Source organism: Dermacentor albipictus, chromosome 7 (genome assembly GCF_038994185.2).
Source record: "Dermacentor albipictus isolate Rhodes 1998 colony chromosome 7, USDA_Dalb.pri_finalv2, whole genome shotgun sequence".
Lineage (NCBI taxonomy): Eukaryota > Metazoa > Arthropoda > Arachnida > Ixodida > Ixodidae > Dermacentor > Dermacentor albipictus.
Genome location: NC_091827.1, coordinates 46,401,676 through 46,419,349, shown reverse-complemented (window position 1 = coordinate 46,419,349; position 17,674 = coordinate 46,401,676). Strand labels below are relative to the sequence as shown.

Here is a 17,674-nt window from a genome sequence, read left to right as displayed (position 1 = left end):
CAAATTGTATTAGACGGTCTTGGACCATTTCCCTTGTCTTCTTCCGACAATAATTGGAACATTGTCGCAACTGATTACTTGACGCGTTACGCTGAGATAAAGGCACTACCATGCCGTACAGCTTCTCAAGTTGCCGAGTTTTTTATGCATTACATGGTGCATGGCGCACTGTCATTCATCATCACTGACCGAAGGAAAGTTTTTACGGCGAAACTTCTGGACGTCATTTTCAAATTGAGTTACACGATTCGATTCATCGAAACCACGGCATACCACCCCCCAGACTAACGGCTTGACTGAAAGACTAAACAAAACACCGACAGACATGATATCTATGTACGTGGATGTGCCGCACAAAACGTGCGATGAAATCCTGCCATACGTAATGTTTGCGTAGACCTCTGGCACGCAGGTAACTGCACGATTCATGTCGTTCTGCCTCGTTTATGGTCGAGCTGTTCAAACTATGCTAGACGTAATGATTCCGTGTGAAGACGTCGATCAGCTCGCCAAGGTAGCTCCTGACGTCGGGGAGTACATTCAGCGCACCGACGAAGCACGTGGACTGCTGGTGTGCACCGAAGACAGTTTTATACATTAGAAGTTTTGTTGCTTTCAGAGCCTTTTGCATAGTACGACGTAGGTATCCAAGCTGTTTTAGGGCCTTTGAACATGTTTGGTCAATGTGTGTAGTCCATGAGAGATTGTGAGTAAATGTTACGCCAAGGTATGTGTATTGTCGAACTCTGGTTAAAGAAGACCCATTCAATGAATATGTCGCAATTACAGGTGCTGCTCTTTTCGTGAAGGACAAAACAACCGTTTTTTTTAATTAATGTTCATTTTCCATTTTTCACACCAAGCACTGAAAGAGATAAAGGAATCCTTTAATCGCTGAAAACTATTCGGGGAATCAATCACGTCGTATAAGACGCAATCGTCGGCATAAAGACGAATATTAGAGGAAACATGTTTTGGGAGGTCATTGACATAAACTAAAAACAATAAAGGACTTAGGACGGATCCTTGAGCAACCCCGGAGCCTACTTCAAGTATGGATGACCTTGCAGAACTAAAGTCGACGCATTGGGACCGGTTAGAAAGGAAACTAGCGATCCAATTGACCATATGGGAATTTTTTAGTATTGCATTTAATTTTTGCAAGAGGTGAGAATGAAGTAATGAATCGAAAGCTTTAGAAAAATCAATGAAGATAGCATCAATCTGTTTACCGAGATCCAACTGATAAGCGATGTCATGGGTGAAGTCGGTTAACTGCGTGATAGTAATGAAACCACGTCTAAAGCCGTGCTGAACATTAGTTAGAATGGTGCTGGACTCCAGAAAATCTATTATGTGTTTGTAAATAATATGTTCCAGCATTTTGCACAATTGGGAAGTTCAAGAAATGGGCCTGTAATTCGTTATGTCTGTCTTCCTGCCTGTTTTGTACAAGGGTATTACTCTTGCAAGTTTCCACGATGAAGGAACGATTCCTGTATCTAGAGACTCATTGAATATAATTTCAAGATAGCGTGATGTCCATTGTGAATAGCGAAGTAAAAAGGAATTAGGAATACCGTCGGAGCCACTAGACGTTTTTGTGTCTAAATTTAGAATCAAATTAAGAACGCCATTAACATCAACGGAAATGTCGGAAATAGAAAAATCTGAGTCATTATCAAAAGCAGGGCAGACATGAGAATCATTTGCGTACACCGAATGGAAATATTCATTGAATGCATTGGAGATGCGTGCAGGATCATTTATAGTTTCATCATTGATAGTGAATGAAGATGAAGCTTCAGTAGTAGGCATGACAGAACGCCAGAACTTCCGAGGATTATTTCTTAGTAAACCTGGCAGCTCGATATGAAAGAAAAAATCTTTGGCCGTATTCATTTTCAAATTTAGTTCCTCTTTGGCAGAGGTGAATCTAGCAATTGCATCAGGGTCATTACTACGTTTTGAGCGTCTCAGCCTTCTAACGCGGCGTGATAACTGCAAGATTTCTCTAGTCATCAAAGGGAGGGCACGATTTTTTTTTCTTAGTTTTTAACGGAACAAAGCGTTGAATACACAGCTTTATAATGTTTTCAAATTGGCGAACTAATGTATTCATGTCACAGTCTTTACTAAGTGTGCAAAACGATTCAAAACGTTCTGATAAGACATCAAGAATAGACGTGTCGTCAGAGCGATTAAAGTCTAAAAAAGTTTGAATTTCGGCACGTGGTTTACAAACTGTGCAGTTTAGCGATATGAACACTGCCCTGTGATCTCAAATGCCGTCAGTAATTTCACACTCAGACAGCTTATCAACAAGGTCTGAAATAATGAACACCAGGTTAAGAACTGTGTTTTGTCGTGTTGCGCCATTGACTACTTGTGTAAGCCCAAAAGATAAAGAAAAGTTAATTAGTTCGCTACCTAAACAGCTGTGATGCGATAGTGAGGGCCAGTGAATATCTGGTGTGTTAAAGTCTCCCATTAGAATTAAGCTAGATGCATGAAAACTGTGCGTGTTGATGTAATCAGCGAGCAGAAAAATGTTATCAGGTGAGGAGGCAGGTGGATGGTATAAAACAGAGACTATGATTGTTTTTTTGCCTAGGTATAATTTACACCAAACAGACTCAAGATCTGCTGGAGGACAGATAACTGAAAACTTTAAATCCGATTTTAAAAAAATGGCGACACCGCCTCCCCTACCAGTTTTGCGGTCTGATCGAACAGCTACATAGCCGGGTGGAGTGATTTCAGAGTCATATATGTGATCTTGAAGCCATGTTTCAGTGACACGTACCAATGAAATGAGGGGAATAGGAGGCTACCAAGGAAAGAAACAGCGGGAACCTATTTACTAGACTTCTTGCATTCAAATTCAAGAAAGTAAGCTTGTAAGAGTCGCGAATTTGTCAAGGTGGAGATGACGTGGCCGGGAGAGTGTTGTCAGAAAGGCTCGAATTATTCACTACGGTGTTTACAGCGAGACCTGAATCGTCAACTAGGGCATTAGCTGCATCATTCCACCTTAGCGGACACCATTTATAAAGACGTGGTCATAACGCAACCTCACCACAGAGCCATGGTCACGACAAGAAGAGGTTGCTGCCCATAGCTTTTTGCGAATGGCACGTACATTAGCCGAGTAATCTTCAGTTATGTAAAAGTTTGTTCCTTTCAGCTTTGAGACAATTTTCATTATTTCTACTTTGTTCCGAAAGTCTAGTACTCGTAATATAACTGGGCGCGATCTACCTTCACGTTTGGTGCCAATTCTGTGACAACGTTCGATGGGCGGGCATTCAATTTGAAGTTTCTCTGTGAAAAATTGGTGTACATTAGACAAAAGCGTATCTGTGTTTTCGGCATTGTGTTCACCAAGTCCATGCTAAATTATATTGTTGCGTCTCGAGCAATTTTCAAGGTCATCATTTTTTTTAATTAGTTCCGAAACAGCCTGAGCGTACGTCAGAACCAGAATGGTCATATGAGACTTTAGGATCAGCGCTAGTTTTTTCGAGAGCGGCCACACGGGATTCCAGAGCGTCAAAACGCTTGTTAACAGTTTGCTGAAAAACCTCGATGTCAGCGATGCCTCGAGCGATCGTTTTTTGCCCAGCCAATAGTTCTGTCAGCATTCCGGAAATATTGTTCAAGTCATTATCAGGTTCAGCAGATGAACACGAAGTTTCGTCTGAATTACCGGTGTTACGAATCGTCTTTCTCGGGGGACCGGGATTTAATTATATATATATATATATATATATATATAAATAATGACGAAATAGAGTACGACATACGTTCAATAAGCACAGTATATTTGACTGACGTTTCGGCTGGTGGACCAGCCTTTGCCAAAGTCAAAGTCACTTTGACAAAGGCTGGCGCGCCAGCCAAAACGTCAGTCAAATACACTGTGCTTGTTCAACGTACCTCGTACTCTTTTTCTTCAATTGATTACCGGGGCCAGCGTGAACTACTCAGCCATATATATATATATATATATATATATATATATATATACCCCTTGGCGCGAGCGCTCCTCAAGCTTCAGTGAAATGTTTTTGCATTCCGGGCACGCCAGCGACGACAAAACTGAGAAAAGAATTTCGACATCTACAAAACTCTTCCCCTGTACCTCAACACTTCCGGTGGCACTTAAACGTTTTCCTGCAGCTGGCCCAGTTTCACTTCACTTGCGGAAACAGCAACATTCACTTCACACTTCATAGAGTAGTTCGTCTTGCGCCGATTGCCGTAGAACTTGCGTTTCGGCATTTGTTTCACTCGTAACTTAGCCACAACTTGTTGTGTGATGTAAGGCAACAATGTAGGTCACTGAAGTGATGAAACAATAGCTTTAAATGGCAGTACAACGCGTCGCTGCAGTGTAAACACGATGTCACGTCGTGCGACCCGCATGGCAATGTGTTCAATTTGAATAACGAAATGATTACGATCACCATTGCTCAATCCTATCAACCTTAAGAATACGTCGTCACAAATTCATTAAAAAGTATCCTGCGTATTTGTGCACAAACGTAAGTTCCTTTTAAAATTTTAAATGTAGGTTTCATTTTCACAAAATGTAACTTTTAGTTTTAGAGAGGTCTGCCGGCACTTGCAGAAACATCATAGCTTTCGACAGAACCAGATAAAGAGATAATTTTTGCAGCAGCGCAATTCTGAATGTCTGTAGATTCTTAAAATAATAAAAAAACGAAATTCGCTGCTTTTGAACAGAAACGTGGTTTCCAAAAGTGGCAACATACTTTATCGCTAACAAATACCTTATCCTTCCCATATATAACGATCTGTCATGGGATATGCATGTTAATGCTAATCGCATGTTAGGATATCTTGATCGTAATTTTTCTAGTGTTCCGACGTCTACAAAACTAGCACTCTACAAAACCTTAGTTTGCTCAAAACTACAATTCGCATCTGCTGTACAAGCTCGCGCTTACATTCAGTGGAGACATGAGTAAAAAAAAAACTTCGGCAGCCTATGAATACAACCACGTGCACATTCAGCGGCGTCCATAAGGAAGCAAAGCTGCAGCGAGCACGATGTAGGGGTGTGGGTTTAGTGTTGGCATAGAGCACACGAGGGATCACAGCTGCCAGCGGAGTGTTGCCTTTGTTCTTTGTTTAAGTTACTGCAACTCCTGTGGGATCAAGGAGACTAAGTACACCTCTACCTGCTTATATGATACCCCTATGGTATGCTCCACTGACCTACAAGTTCTGTGAAGTGCATTTGATTGTATTCTTCTTTAAGAACTGTTTTATACAAAGTTCACGCGTGTGTGTAAAAATAAAAGATAAATCACAAATTATGTTACGTCAACATCAGATAAGGGCGACAAGAATATAACCACGCAAGTGATCTTTTTTTAATATGTGAATAGCCATCGTTCTTTGGCTCTTTTATCCGTGTTTGCGGTGGTCGGCTGCTGATGGTCGGTTGTCAAACCTTTGCAGCCAAAAGGTGCTGATGCAATGGCCATGTGCTCTCACACGACAGTTGTGATACTGAACATAACTAGTATAGCTCGGTGAGGCGTGCACTGCACTGTGACAGCTCCGAGTGCCTGAACAATTCAAAATTTTGGTGTAGTGCTCATGAACGACTGCCCTCATCAACTTCTAATTAAAGGAAATACCTAGCACGAATCACTCGGCTATTCGCTCCCATTGACGCTCACCATTATTGTACGCAGACTTATTCCTTTCTCTATCTAAGATTTATATTTCGAGAAAGTAAAGAGAGTCTTTGCAAACAAGTAGCTATGAAAACGGAAATGGAAAAATTGGCATTCACTTACTACACCACCAACAATTCGTAGTGGGCCCAAGCGGAGCCGAACTTTGAGAGGCACTCCTTGACGGTGCCAGCCACGACGAGTGCAATAGCCGCTGGGAACGCCACCAGCCCGACGAAGCTGCCGGCAGCCCTCGCTCTACCGTGATGGAACTGAAAACAGCCGGTACATTTTACAAATGTGTCAGTGTCACATCATAAGGAATTATAGTTTATAAACAGCTTCTGTATATATATATATATATATATATATATATATATATATATATATATATATATATATATATATATATGTATACCGGGTGTCCGAACTATTATGTATACAGATTTAAAAATTTGCAAATGTCACACAGCTGGACAGCACCAAAGTATTGTTATCCGCCGTCACTTGGAGATACTCATATTATTTTCTTGCATTCCGCCTTACTACACATTTGGAGGTCTCTAATTATTCAACTTCCCAAAAGTTATAGTTAGATTAAAAATGTCAATGACAGATTTGTGGAGCAACATGATCTCCTGATACAGCTTTCTGTTGCTCAATACGTGCTACATGAAAGTTTTTGCAAATGTCAAAGTAACCCGCAAATAAACGCAATATTGGTGCGTTACTGGCTGCTCGAGCAAGCGGCTGGCTTGGTTAATTAGGTATTCGACGTGATCATTCCACAATAATTTACATTTTATATGCGTGCCTCAGTACTTACATTTACATGTCGTTTCTAAAGCAACTTTATTCAGGTGGTACACAGTAAGGTTATCGTTAGACCGGGATGCTCTCATAAATTTATACTTGTTAACCTTAAGTTCCATTCACCACAATCGGCACCAATTGCTATCGTTATGACGGTCCGCCTAAAAGCAGGGTAATTTCGTGCTCGTTAGGTATTTATCTCAAGATGAGACATTCATCTCCAAGTAAGTGAACGTCATAAGTAATTGCTGAAGGTAAGGGATCAACATAGATACCGAATAAGAAAGATCCCAGGACGGAGCCTTGTGGCACACAAGATTGAAAGTCGCTATGCGGTGAATTATGACCATTAGCTGTCACGAACTGGGAATGGTTAACGAGAAGTGACTCTATCCATTTTAGAACACTATGATCAATGTTTAACTTGCTTAATTTATAAAGCAAGTGTATATGGCACACTTTGTCAAAGGCTTTCGAAAAGTCTATGCAGATGAAATCGGCAAAAGAAGACTGGTCTAATATTTGGTGCAGTCTTTGAGTAAACGTTAATACTTGCGATTCGTATGAGAATGATTTTTATATCAGGGTTGTGATGGCGAAAAAAATGAATTCGACGCAAGAAAATCCGCAAGGTTAGTGAAGATTTGTTCTAGTAGTTTGAAGCAGGTGCCGTTTCATCATAATTGGTAGGTGATGATTTGCCGCCGGATTTGTGCAAAAGAATAATTGTCCTTCTTTCATTCTAACAGAACTGTATGTGTGTTTAGCGATTGTTGGAATACTTTAGTTAATATAATGAAATTACAAGAGCAGGTGTTTTTCAGAAAATTATCACTCATGTTACCAAAGCCAGGTGACGAATGTATCTTCGTTGAATCTATTAGTCAAATACCACTGGGAGCTTCAGCATTCACTGAAGACAGTTAGGAAGTTAGTCACTCAAGACAGCTAGGTAGTTCAATATCTGTAGTGCACGAGAAATTTTCAACAAAGGTATCTTTCAGAAAAGTTGCGCATAAATTTTTGGGAAGAGGGTTTCCAGACCAATTGTTAAGAGGGATAGAATTTTTGGAAGGAGGATGTATGACGCGCCAGAATTTTTGTACGTTAGTTGTCAACGTACATGGTAATGTGGTTGATAAGAATGTTTCTTGCGCGCATTTGAGTGTGGCTACATAGGCGCATGATGCTAATGTGTAGGCTTTCTAACATGAGTCAGTGGTTGATTGCATTGCAGAATGATAGTCTTATTTTTTGTTGGATAGCCGCTTTAAATGATTGTTGTACCTAGGCGCGTGCGCGTTGTAAGGTATAGTACGGGTTGGGATGTGCTTTTTGATGGAGTGATTTACCTCTGTCAAAAATATATTCTGGTTTGACTGCACAGTAAGATGTTCAAAATCACTCAAGAATATCTTAAGAAATGGACTTGGCTCATTTATTGATTCAGAGTTAGCTCTCTTATAGTCTCTAAGGATTCTTTTACTATTTGGAAGTTGCGGAAATGGAGTATTAGAGTGAATATTTAGTATTAGTAAAGAAGTTGGGACTTGTGGGCGTTGGTCGGGTGGGCAAAGTAGTGGGGCAGCTCAAGGCAAAGGGTGCTGGTTGCTCAGTCGATAAGTGCTGAATGGGCACTCAGAAAGTCTACTCCGAGAATCACTTTGTGTGGACACTCGGCCGGTACATTGAAGAGGACCAACACTGGACGACAGGCATAGCTAACACGGGTGGCCCACATTCCCATCACGGCTGTTGTACTGCCATTAGCTACTCGGACGGCAGGAGACTCGCCAGGTGTCAGGAATTTACAGAGACAGCTACGAAGATCTGACCGCATCATCGACACCTGAGCGCCATTATTAATGAGGGCTTGAGCGGATACATCATCAACGAAAATTTCAAGAAGGTTCGGTTGAACAGCATAGATCAGCAGAGGCCTTTCAGTCCGAGTCGTCAATGCAGTCTCACCTCCGGGGGTTGCATTGCTCAGTTTTCCGTGAAGCGGCCCGTGTAGGACGGGGACAAGGGACGCCGAAGTGTAGGCGAACTGGACTGACTGCGTTGTGGCCAGGGCGAGCGGCTAGTGGTGTTTCCGCGAGTGGCCGAGTCGGCTGCCGAGTCGCGAAAGCACTCTACACGGTTTGCTGTTTACCACGAGGTCTCGAATCTATGGTTCTAGCAAGTTCATATTTTCTGCGTTACTACTTAGTCACATCAATACTAGTTTGGGATTTCTGCACCCCACGGAGATATGACCCATTCGCTGGCAGACTGCCACGTGAGGCTCCCTCCTATTGTATCACTTCAGCCATGGACTGCACCCTCACGCTCCGTCCATTCGGCTCTACCGTGTTGCCACTGCAGCATTCATCTCCCACCGCTCACACGAGCGTCGCACGCTAATAAATTTGCGTTTCTGTTGAGGATAAGTATGTGTGACGAACTGTAACGCATACAATGGACTGAGAGGAACAGATTGTAAATGTCAAGCTACTTATATCTATTCATTTCCTCTTGCGCTTTTTCCCTCGGTCTCATCTCATGCACCACCGAAGTGCAACTCGTGCAACACCGCTGCCGGCGTTCTCCATCACACCAGCGTTATTACACGCCTGGTAAGAACGCTGCACGACTCCATTCATTCTGCGCAACAGCAGCTGTACGACCTGGCTTGTCGCGCTATGTCGCCGCCACCTAGTGTTACAACACAGCGTGACGACCTCAAGCGCAACGTCTAACCTAGCTACGCTTCGAATGCTTCGTCCGAGTGAAACGGCGGTTTTTTTTAGCTTGGTAAAGCCGGTTATACTTTACTTTGTATGGCGCTGCTCAAGCCTCAGAACTCGAGCTGCAGCTGCAGAAGTGTAGCTCCTGTGGCTGCCGTATGTTGGCGAATCTCGAGGTCCACAAAACGCCGCAATGCTAGCCATAAAGCAGTACAGGTATCTATCACGTGTTTGCAAGACTTGCATTGAAAGATCTTTTTTTTCTTTCCTTTTCATAAAAGGGCCCAAGCTATTTACGGGAAGATTCACAATTCTTTTGCGATATCATGCTTTTCGCAATATTTCAAGCAGTCACTAGACAAGATATCCTGCAATCATCGAGGGAATTTGTGGGGGCAGCGTAAGCTATCCTTAGGTTGACGAAGATGTGTTCTTCGGTTCCACTAGCAATGGCAAGAAGACATAATCTAGTTCAAATATTGTCTTCGCAACCATCAAACGATGGCGATGTGAGCATGTTTATAACATATGCCTTTTTCTCTAAGAGCCCTTCGAGCCCTCTTTTCTCCATTTCATGAATGTCTCGTATGCGTCGGGCAAGAGCCCCTCAAAACCGTCAGAAAGTCGTGGCCAGATACCTAGATCTTGCGAACCCCAATTCAATTTGAAGTCGCTAAAGAAGTCCTTGTTTTCAAAATTGAGTAAACGTGATATCCAATCAGCGAATGAAGGATCCCTTACCCACTTATTTGGCCGATGAAGGGAGCATCTCAATAGAGAACTTGCGACTATCTGTGAGTGGCTTGGTAATACGCGAAGCGGACCTGTGGGTATGAGATGATGTATATGTTTGTTACTAGCAGCACATGGTTCAAGCTGCCAGACTGCGGCTACTCAGTAGAGATCTACATGTTTATTCCGCCCCATCAACTGAAATCCGGCAGGTGTTCGTGAGCTGCATCCACGCCCACTAACCAGTGCGGAGCAGGCAGTCATTGATAGTGCTATAAAACACTCACAAGGGAAGCTAACCTCAGCGAAAGTTGTCATGGCTTCCAACTCCTGCGCTGCCCTCAGCAGACTAAAGCGAAGTGACACTGACAACAAAAGTATGGGTAGTATTTATAATAATGTAAGTAAAATTAAATGTCATGGGGTTTCCCTCACTTGCCGGAGGATATATTCGCAGATACAAAGGGGTGAATAAGTAGGAATACCAGGTATGCTGGCTTCCTAGAGCTAAATTCTCGCTCGCCCAAGCTCAAATTCCTAGAGAGCTTGAATTTTGTAATGGGACGTGTTTGTTAACACGCTAGTGGGAATCGCTTGGTCTTTCGTCCAGAATAGGTTCGATGTGCGCATTATGTGCAGCTACGCCTTTAAAAAATGGCTGTGGCTTAGCTAAGGTTAAGCCCAGGATGCGAAGCATACTAGCCTTTATTTTAACGCGACAGCGTTAAGGAGCTCGTGTCGCAGAAAAGCCGGTGTCGTCGGCGTCGGCTCAGGCGTGCGGCGCTTGCTCAGGCGCACATTTCGTTGTCGCGCCGAACGCTGCGTTGCTCGACGCTCACCGCGTCCGATGCAGAGCGCGTAGTCGCTGCGCCGTAGCAAAGCCACCTAGAAACAGTCTCTGTAGCACGCCGCAACCTTCGCTTCTCATTCCAACGAGCAACTCTGTCTGCAGGAGGCATCTCACCTCGTGAGTGTCTAGTAGAGGCAAGCGCAGCTGCTTATATACCGCCGCGATGCCGCGAGCGACGGCGCGAGTTGGAGCCCCGTTTCTCCTCTGTCGTGACGTCACGGTGTCACGTGGTCTGCCTTGAAGGCGACGCCGCGAGCGACGGCGCGAGTTGGAGCCCCGTTTCTCCTCTGTCGTGACGTCACGGTGTCACGTGGTCAGCCTTGAAGGCGACGCCGCGAGCGACGGCGCGAGTTGGAGCCCCGTTTCTCCTCTGTCGTGACGTCACGGTGTCGCATGGTATTGAAGGCGACACCGCCGCGCCTGGGAAGCTGGGTTGAGCTCTAGTAATATGCTTCGCATAAAAAATATTTCACCACATGACGACGGCGGCGCCAGCCGTCCTCGCTACGGCAGACACACCGTGTTCACTGTAGCCCCGAGAGATGGCGTCACCGTTCAGTTTCGGCGGAATCGACACGTTTTGAGACGCGTAGTTGCCAACAATGAGCGCATCGACTTTATTCTCGAAAAAACAAGCAAGTTATTCGCATAAGTGTGTTAATGAATTAAACCAAATAAAATTTCCGGCAATGTGCTAAAATTAAGCGCGAACAATCGAGTGGATTAGGTCGAATAGCCGTATATACGTGGCGATCCTGTTTCAGCAACAAACGATATCTACCTATGCAACTGAACGGCCTGGTCGAAGGACCTCTAGTTATGCATCCACAAAAGCTGCGGCTGTCAAGAAGGTCTGTGTGATCTCGATGATACTCCATGCGCTGCACTTCGACCAGTAGGTCTCGCTGGATAGTCTGAATTTTTTTTGTGTGTGTGTTCGCTTCCGATTGTCGCCTCACTGCGCGGGCACTCTCCTACAGAGTTGGTTGTGCCTTGGTGTCCGAGCGCTCGCAGAAAAAAAGGACGTCGTTAAGACGATGATGTGTTTGCTGAAACACTTTCGTATAATTGATTACTGTACTGTCCTGCGTTACTTGCACAGCGCGGATTTCCCCCTGGGGAACTGCCGTCTTCTTTACCTGCCGCGTACATCTGTCGATGGAGGCCTTCATCATATTGGTGGTGTGTCTGGCTATCTCCTTTCTCTCTCCTCCCTCTCCCACTCTCCGCTTCCTGGAGAGCTGGCAGGCATTTTGCCCCTTTGCGTGATTTAGTGCTAGCCTGATATTTTCACTTTTTTCCTCTCTGCATGCTTGCACTTGCATTTCTACAAACGTTGTTAATAATAATAATAATAATAATAATAATAATAATAATAATAATAATAATAATAATAATGAGGACATAGTAAATAAATAAAATGTTTATAGCGCCCAGGAACAGCTTCACAGCATTTGTACAGGTGCTCTTAAATATGCAATGCACAATGCAGTATGTACGAAAATGCAAATGTGATAGACAAAAGAATTCGAGGAAGAGAAATAAATAAGAAAAATAATAAATAAGAAACATGAAGAGCGTAAAAAGGAGTTAACCATGATTATCGACATATGCACAGGGAACACAAGCAATGAAGTCTAAATATATCTATACAGTGAGAATACGGCATATTAAAAATTACGTTTACAAAATCTCGGTTCGAATAGAGAATACTTTCGCTGAGAGCCATGATGTTCTCTGTCCGAACAAAGGTCAATTCCTGAACTCACTCCCTTTAGAGCGTGCTTTGCCATCGTTCGCCTGTTTGTGCGAAAAGGACAGCTCTAAAGAAGATTCGTGCTTAGTTGTAGTGGTGGGCGCGAAAACTGGCTACGACCGAAGGCAAGTGTTCAGGGGTTTTCTCTTATAGAAGCTAGAAATCAGAAACAGTAATAATATATATACGCGGTAATAAACATTATAATGACTCATATGTGCCATAACTTCACTACTGGACCAGGAAGAAAGAGGGGAAAGTGTAATACAAACGCCTTCGCAAATGAATTTATCCTTTGTTTTCATTATTCAGGCTGGACTGTTCAAAACCTAATTTCGCAGAATTGGTGTCGACGCGATAAGAATTTATGGTGATATCTTATATTTCCCACCAATCAAAATATGCCGCGAGTAAACATCGCTCCCATGGCAATTGTCTCTTACGCGGGATTCACTCAACTTCTTGTTCTCTTCGGAGCTTCTGATTTGTGAAATGTTAGCGCCTTTATCGTATTGCTGGGCCCAAAGTTCACCAAGGAAGAGTGGGACGTGTTCCTGTGAGCTCCCGTCTTTGAAGACCAAATCCTGGCCCTCCAGTGTGCCCGCGATCGGGCCGGCAGGCTAGACCTGTCGGTCCCGCCATGGGATTAACCGGGTGCGCGTTTTATCGCGCTTTGCTGGACCTAATAAATTTTCACTCACTCACTCACTCACTCACTCACTCACTCACTCACTCACTCACTCACTCACTCACTCACTTGCTGCAAACAGTGCCTTTCTATAGTCTCTCTCTACTCCGGCTGCCTGTCATCCGTCGATGCTTATTTTCGCAACGTCCCACCGAATACTTCGAAGTCAGCCCTTTATGCCAGGTAATCAGGTCAAAAGCTTGCATGGCAAACACCTTTGTTGTTATCAGCAATATCGTATCCCCCCCAAGAAAACGGATAATTTTTTTCGCAAATCACTCCCAATGTAGCATACTCTTTGTCGAATGCGCCCTGCTAATTATTTCTACGGGAACGAGCCGAGCCGAACTGTTTGTGAAGCGAATTTCTGGCGCCTACAGTTTTACACGCTGTGGATGACGGAACTACAGGGTTCGCGAAGATGGAATGGCAGAGTGATGACAATAAAATAACGCGAATGAACTGTGCAATGCGTCGAACTAAAGATTGCAAACACGGCACCAGTTGCAGCTGTCCGGGAAGAGAAGAAGGCATGATTCGAAAAGACGAATCCACCAAAAAGAACGACGCGAATAGTAACGCACAAACGTGTAAAGTTCGGTCGCCGGACAATAATTAAACTCTCTATGATTGGTGGCGCGGGAAGGCACGCCAAATTTGCCGTGGCAGTGATGTACGGCAGTCTCAGACGGGCTGAGCGAAGTGACAGTTATCGGCCTTCAAACGGGTAGGAGAAATTTAGCCCTACGTCTAGGCTCAGCCAGCCTGTTCGCGGCGAGATAAGAGCAGCACATCTGCCTTCTGGTTGCAGGCCCACCACGCATGCAGCGGAAAGAAACGCACCATGGGGCCGGAATAAACGTACCGTGTCTGTGCTTTGTTCATTAATTCAGAGAAACGTGATCAGACTTGCCACAGGAAACGTTCCAGATTACGCAGTTATCTGTGTGCCAAGCCTAGCAGGCGTGAAATCTTTCCAGCGTATTGCACGCTTGTAGCCCCTCACACAGATCGGTACTAACACAACTTTTGAGTTCGATTATTTATACCTAAATGGGATAGTGAGCTCTCTCAAACCACGACCTAATGGCTCGGATGGACAAATGCATTGTGGAGCTATGCCTCTCTCTCTCTGAACACGCCGCGGGAGGCTTACTCAGACTTCAGCTCCGCTTGCATCACGCCTGGTAGGACAAGAGCGCCATCTGCACAAGCTATACTTGCATGATCGGGTAATGGCTCCTTTGCTCTACACAAAAACTCGAAAGTAAGCTGTGTGGGTAGTTACGATTGCAAAGATATCAGAGATAATGCTATAGCATGTTTCTCGATTCGCCGCGGTTTGAGCAATGACACCCCTGGATCTTTTTTAAGGACGTTGGGTGCCAAAAAGAATTACGTGTCTTCTGTATTGCCTGATGCATCGATCATGCTATTACAGCTGGCTTACTAGCTAAATTTCCCTAGGCCTCATGTTCCGGTTAAAGGAAATAATCAGAAGCGCAAGTGAATTAAGGTATGCCGAGCACGGACACCGATGCCGCGTTCACGGTATTTACGGCACTAGTGGTTCGATGTGAAATGTTTATGGATGCCTCCCGATAAATCCTGTATGCAAAATAGGCTGTTTGGTTTAGCTTTGCTAATGCGCTGATTACCGCATATTTATTGGCTCCTGCTGTTCCGTGCCATGACGCAATGATTCCAATCGCTCTATTCACCGCTTGCATGTAGTGGTTTGTTTTATATTCTCAACTGTCAGGACAAGCCAGGCAGCGCACACATTTTTTATGCAAAATTTCATCAATAGCACTTTAGTGTAATGAAATCTGGAATGTATAACATATCGTGCTAACTTATCACGCATTTTCTATCAGGCAAGTATTTGTCATTTCTTGGTTAAGGATTAGGTGCTCGCCTAGTAAAACTTCATGTTCTTTTTTTTTTGAATCATTCAATATGTTGTTTCAACGAGTACCTTCTATGGAATTTACCGAATGAACTCATGATGAAGAGGACATTGAACATACATACACGTTGAATGAAGTGACAAGAGCTTTAGGGATTTTGAAAATTAAATGTGTTATTCAGGAGGCCTAACGGTTTCCATAGAGTTGAAGAGACTTTTCAGCAGAATTTAGTGGCATTTTGCCCATCATACTACTACATGACATTTCATGCATCTTTTTTAAGGTTTCGAGGGGCTCTTGCCGGGCGCATACGAGACATTCATGAAACGGACAAAAGAGGGCTCGAGGGGTTCTTCTTAGAGAAAAAGGCACATGTTATAAATATGTTTACATCACCACCGTTTGATGGTTGCGAAGACAATATTGGAACTGGCGAATAGGCACTTCGCACTGCTAATGAAGGCAAACGATACATCTTCGTCAACACAGGATAGCTTACGCAGCCCCCACTAATACCCTTGGTGATAGCAGGATATTTCGCCTAATGGCTGCTTGAAATATTGCGAAAAGCATGATATCGCAAAAGACTTATAAAGCTTTCCGTAAATAGCTTAGGCCCTTTTACCAAAAGGGAAAAAAGAAAAGATCTTTCGGTGTCCGTCTAGCAAACACGTGGAAGATACCAGTACTGCTTTGTGGTAAGCATTGCGGCGTTTTGTGGACCTCGAGATTTGCCAACATGCGGCAGACACAGAAGCTACACTTCTGCAACTGCAGCTCGAGTTCTGAGGCTTGAACAGTGCCATACAAAGTAAGGTATAACCGGCTTTACACAGCTAAAAAAAAACACCGTTTCACTCGGACGCAGCATTCGAAGCGTAGCAAGGTTAGACGTTGCGCTTCAGGTCGTCACGCTGTGTTGTAACACTAGGTGGCGGCGACATAGCGCGACAAAGCAGGTCGTACAGCTGCTGTTGCGCGGAATGAATGGAGTCGTGCAGCGTTGTTACCAGGCATGTAATAACGCTGGCGCGCTGAAGAACGCCGGCAGCGGTGTTGCAGGAGTTGCACCTCGGTGGGGCATGATTTGAGAGCAAGGGAAAAAGCGCAATCGGAAATGACTAGATATAAGTAGCTTGACACTTACAATCCGTTCCTCCCAGTCCATTGTATGCTTCACACACACTTATCCTCAACAGGAACGCAAATTTACTAGCGTGCGACACTCGTGTCAGCGGTGGGAGACGAATGCTGCAGTGACAACACGGTAGAGCCGAATGGACGGAGCGTGAGGGTGCAGTCCATGGCTAAAGAGATACAATAGGAGGGAGCGTCACGTGGCAGTCTACCAGCAAACGGGCCATATCTCTATGGGGTGCAGAAATCCCAAACTAGTATTGATGTCACTAAGTAGTAACGCAGACAATCTGAACTTGCTAGAACCATACATTCGAGACCTCGTGGTAAACGGCAAACCGTGTTGAGTGTTTTCGCGACTCGGCATCCACGATGGACGTAGTGCATGCGTCGTGCTTCGATAAGGCAAGCTGTAGAGGCCTCCAGTGTTTGTCTCCCTGTGGCCAAGATTCGTATCGAAGGCCCTTTTGCAGTACTGGACACTAAAGCCGCCATCTCAGCACATCTCCCGCCGCAGTATCCGTACTTGTTTTCTAACAAATCAGAGGATTTGCTACAGCGCAAGGGAATCGGGTTTAGCGAAGGGATAGTGTAAGCCATAACTCGTTCCAAAGCAAGGGAGCTCGCAGCCAAGGCAGTGTACGAATGTCCATGGGTGGAGGAAACAGGCTTGACGGATGATTCGTCAACCAGTACCGAAGAGGACAGCCCTATACGGGATAATGCGGAAAGTGCACCAGCTAAGGAAAAGGTCAGGAAAGCAGCGGAGCCTGAAATGTCTCGCGAGGCGGAATGCAGCAGAAAGTTATTGAATGTAAGCCCAACCACGATAATTGATGAGCAGGAAATGGGGAAGGCACAAGCAATGCTGATCATTACTATGACAGGACGACCCGCACGCGACGCCTTGAAGTTGGGGAAAAGGTAATAATCCTGAAACCCTCATTGAGAAACAAACTAGAGGTTCAATGGAAAGGACCGGTTGACATAATTCAGAAGTTATCTGAAACAAAAAACAACGTAATCATGGTTCCGGGAAAACGAAGGACACCACAAGTGTACCATAGCAATCTACTTAAACCCTACAGGCAGAGGAAAGCCAGTGTGAACATGTCCCTTAACCAACCTGAGGAAATGCCTGTCGAACAGCAGTGACGAAGGAAAACGACATTCATGAGACCATTGACAAGTTAGTAGAACAGGTGGAGTTGAATTCCAGTCAAATGGCCGAACTGAAGGAACTCGTGTTTGAGTTTAAAGATGTATTTTCAGACACACCGGGCAGGACCACTGCGATCGTTCATGATATCGAGTTGACCTCGTCAGACCCAGTTCGTTCGAAAGCTTA

General features: G+C 44.3%; 1 long non-coding RNA gene across 1 annotated transcript in view; it reads right to left on the bottom strand.

Annotated features, from left to right (window-relative positions):
- The window catches only part of LOC139047405 (uncharacterized), a 28,651-nt gene that overhangs the window by 6,143 nt on the left and 4,834 nt on the right, over positions 1-17,674 (bottom strand). Inside the window, exon 2 of the long non-coding RNA XR_011507144.1 lies at positions 5,835-5,983. This is a non-coding gene — a long non-coding RNA (uncharacterized lncRNA). The remainder of the gene's footprint in view (positions 1-5,834; positions 5,984-17,674) is intronic.